The sequence below is a fragment of the Zea mays genome, chromosome 10 (assembly GCF_902167145.1).
Source record: "Zea mays cultivar B73 chromosome 10, Zm-B73-REFERENCE-NAM-5.0, whole genome shotgun sequence".
Taxonomy (NCBI): domain Eukaryota; kingdom Viridiplantae; phylum Streptophyta; class Magnoliopsida; order Poales; family Poaceae; genus Zea; species Zea mays.
This window is the reverse complement of record NC_050105.1, coordinates 2,881,070-2,885,595: the sequence shown is the minus strand read 5'-3', so window position 1 is coordinate 2,885,595 and position 4,526 is coordinate 2,881,070.

Here is a 4,526-nt window from a genome sequence, read left to right as displayed (position 1 = left end):
GGTCTCCCTAGATTGTTTATCTCATTACCTTGTTTACCCCTGTATCACTTGGGTAGTTTGCTATTGCTTTACATGGATTTGGGATAATTATTTATCATATCTATGTTCCAGTTATTTTGTTATTCTATTTATGTTCATGTCAAGATCATTAATGTTAATTGGAACATAGAGCTTAACTTGAGAAACACGTGCCACCACAAGGGTTTATGGACGCCCTTGGCTGATTAATTAGGAAAGCTAGTGGAGGACTACCTTACCCAAAAGGGGCAAGGGCAGTAGGGGAGTGGTCAGTGTAGGGAGGTCCTTGGTTGATTTTGCTGCGATGGCGGTCAGGCAAGAACCCTGCATTGGAGCTTCCTATAAACTGTAGCAGGTTTCTGAAGCTAGTGGAACTTTGTAAAGGCCTCGTAGTGTTACTCTACCTCGCCTCCTCGGTAGAGGTGTATGGGAAGTCGTGATCCCTTGGCAGACAGGTAACATGACTTGTGGATAAAGGGTACAACCTCTGCAGAGTGTAAAACTGGTATACTAGCCGAGCTCACGGTCATGAGCAGCTCAGGACTCTCTGATGATTAATTTATGGAACTAAATTCAATTTGTCATATGCATTGCATCGCAGGTGATGTTGTTACTTTTGTTCTACTACTTAATTGGGTTGGTATTTACTTATACTTAGTAATTGCTAATAAAATTTTGACTAACTTTAAAAGCAATGCTCAGCTCTAACCATCCTCTTTGGTAAGCCTTACACTTCACGTGAGCTCCCACCTTTGGCGAGTTCATGCACATTATTCCCCACAACTTGTTGAGCGATGAACGTATGTGAGCTCACTCTTGCTGTCTCACACCCCCCACAGGTCAAGAACAGGTACCACAAGATGAGGCGCATGGAGGATACTGCGATGTGTTCGTGAGAGGTCTAGGCCATCGTCTCCCAGTCAACTTTGGGTTGCTGGACCGTTGTCTCCTTATAATGTAATTATTTATTTTGTATAGAACTCCTGTTATGTAGTAAAGATGTGACATTCGATCTTGTGCCATGATTCATCATATGTGTGAGACTTGGTCCCAGCACACCTGGTGATTATGTTTGCGCCCGGGTCTTGGTGCCCCGAAACCCGGGTGTGACAAATGCCTCATCAGGTAGATGCACAGATAGATCCACCATCACATCAAAGAAAGCTGGGGGAAATATTTTATCGGTTATATGTCGTTTTTATGGACATTGTGTTGGTATGCATAAATGTATATGGCCATTTTGAGCACTGTCCTATTTGCTTGCCGGAATATGAGAACAGAAAATTGCTTCATAACATCTAGTCTCTTGTATGGATGGATACAGTTTCATTCTGACATTTGTTGACTTTGGGCAAGGGAAAGTTATTGGATATATCTAGAACTGTATAAATGTTTATTTTGCTGGTTAGTCACTACTACTACTGCATAAATGTTTATTTTGCTGGTTAGACACAGCTCGGCTTTATCCTTTAAATCCGGGTGTGACATTATCTGACTGCAATTTAGGTCTGAGAAAATTTGCTGCTCTCCTTGGTTATTTTGCTGTAGCGTGGAGTTGGCATTTGGTCGGCTCTCTTGCTGTTCATCCAGGGTGCTGTAGTAGTATGGCAACAGGCCAATCTATATGTAGTGGCATGCATCAGCCTGGCATACAGGAGTAGTTCGGGCTAAGATCACCCATGTACTAGTGTACCTTATAGTTGGTACTAGTATTGTATAAATACTCTAGGCAATGCAATAGAGACGACAGTTCATTTTCCTGCACTTGTGCTTGTGTAGTGCTGTGTTCTCAACTCTTCTTCTACCTCTAGCCATGGATTGAGTGTGGGTGAGAGCGTAAGGAGCTTGGGAGTTAGCACACGAGGAGGGAGAAGGAGAGGTAGAGGATGATAAGTTCGGCGTGAAGAAGAAGATAGGGGATGGAGACGACGGCAACCAGCCAGATTATTGTCAGGGAGGAAGACGAGGCTGAGAACTAGCGTCTTTGTCTGTTCATTAATTCATCCATAGCTTCTTACAGTACCATAGTATGCTTATAAACTATTGCATAGCCTGGCCCAGCAGGCCGATTACAACCATTCGGCCCAGTTACTCGTGTGCCGTCGTGGTCGCGTTTGGACAGCTTCTTCCTCCTAATGCTTCTTCATCGTGTTCCTTTCCGATCTCCTGCATCACTTCCTTGTCGCCTTGCTCTTCAGTGGTCTTCAGGGCAGCATTGCTCACATTCCCCACCGCTTGAAATACAGCTTGTCCACAAGCTGTTCTTCACATGGCCACCCGGATCCCAAATACGGATTGCAAAATTACCACTGTTAATAGCACCCGGACCATCAGTAACAACGCCAGCACCGGCGCCAATTCCATGAGCAATCCATCTTGCAAGAAATTCCAGAGCACAAAGAACTAACTTGCTAATGCAAGTTAATGTGCTATAGGACTCCTTAGTGGTGACCATGCTCTTGAGCACTAGATTGGACGATGCGCTGTTGAGCTCGAGGTTGGACTTGTTGTGGTAGCACAGCGCAAGTATGCACGCGATGCACATCTGGTGCCAACAGTCCTGCACCTCCATGGTGCATGCCTGCTCCAGGTAGATACCGCATAGGCACAACAAGTCGTCTTCCTTGATAAGGCCACTGCCGTCGTTGATTTTGGTTGTTGTGCTGCCCGTGACACGCTTCTCCTGCTCCCTGTCCAATAGAATGCTGTTGTTGAATACTAATAGAATGAGCAAAGGCTGCTGTTGAATACTACCATGTAGCTTCAGAGTCTGATGGATTTCAGAGCCCAACCAGGCAGAATGAGACAAGTTCTTGAACAACTGATCATCAGGTGCTTCAATAGACTCTACGTCAGGTGCAGTAACAAATTCTTCAGCAAACAAATTCCACACCTCCTCCATGGCATGTAGTTGGGGCTGTTGGGCTGTGGCTGCACATTTACGACCCGAGAACCACTTTTCAGCACAACAGGCGCATAACCCCTTTTTGAGTGATACAACGCGATCAGCTGGTGACGAATGGCTTCTCATCTCTGCAAGTAGATTCCAACCACTGATGTCAAACACCTTGAGCCCGGCACCAGCACCCAATATCACAAACTGCGCGGGTGGTGGCCATGGTTCCTTATACTCAGGAGAGTTGTAGACATTAGCATCAAGTGGTTTCCAAGGTGTAAACCTGTCTGGAACACCATCTCCCAATATCATAAACTGTGTAGGTGGAGGCCAAGGTTGTCGATGTGGCACTCCATCCTAGATGAAACAGTTGTCTACGAGGTTGAAGCAATTCGTCAAACATCTGTTGGGCAAGGTAACCATCAGCTTCTCAACTTCAGGCTCAATCACATCGTCGGCTCTTTGCACCTTGGCGCCCTTGCTGAAGAAGTATTGGATGGCGTGGATGTCTTCGGTGATGTTCTGGTGCCCGTCAAGCGACGCGTTGAGGTTGGCGCGCACGGAGACGCTCTTCCCCTTGAGCGTTACGTTGAGTGGCACGATGCGCTGGTCTCCCTTCACCCCCACGGATTTGGTGGCCAGCACGCCTGCAAGATGGTCTAGCAGCTCCTTGTCCTGGCAGGAACTGAAGTCCGGATCTGCCTCGTCATGTGGGTGCGACGGCGTGAGGAAGGACGACGACAAATTCCCCGCGGCGAGAAGGAAAGGGAACCTTGCGGAGTCCCTCGCGTCCACGACCGCGCCCATCGCGGCTCTATTAGTGGCCGTGTTGTGGACATCGTAGTCGTCGCAGTTGAGGAGGCTCGTCGAACACTTGGTGAGCGTGTCGACGGGTACCTTCTCCCCTTTGGCTTGCCCGACGCGGAAGATCGGTGGAATGAAGCCGTGGAAGCCAGGGACAACGTAGCAGTCATCGTCGTTGAGCGGCGTGATGTAGCGGTCGTCGCCGTAGAGCGACGGGATGTAGCGGACGGATTCCGAGCCGACGAGGAGCGTGGTCGACGAAGACATCGCCGGGAGGTCCGCGGGGCACTGCTCGGAGTAAGGGAAGGAGGAGTGGAGGAGGAGGACTACGCTGTCTGTGCGGGACCACTCTGTCCCGCCGACGAGCCCGTCGTGGACCTTCTCGCACGAGTCGATCGCGTCTCCAAGGAATTTGCATGCCGCCTTGGCCTCCAGTAGCGCGAGCACCTCGGCGATCTCGTTGCGGTTCGGCTCGTCGTAGCAGTCGTAGACGACGGGAGGAGGAGGAGCAGACTCCGACTGCGCAGGGAGGTTGGAGTAATAGCTGTCCTTGATGTAGTCCGAGATCACAGATACGTTGTAGCCGTTCGGCTTCGTCACCTCCTGCTGATGCTCGTTCACGACATAGCTGCTCCGTATGTCGCGGATGCTTGGTGAGGATAGCAGATCCCGGGAGCTCGGGGCCACGGCAGAGACGACCGACGGTGAATCGTCTCCCAGACAGTGCCCCTCAATGGCGCTTGTTAATCGGGTCTCTATATGCCGTAACTCTTTCAGCAGCCTCGAGAAGTTCAGATCGGAGGTTCCC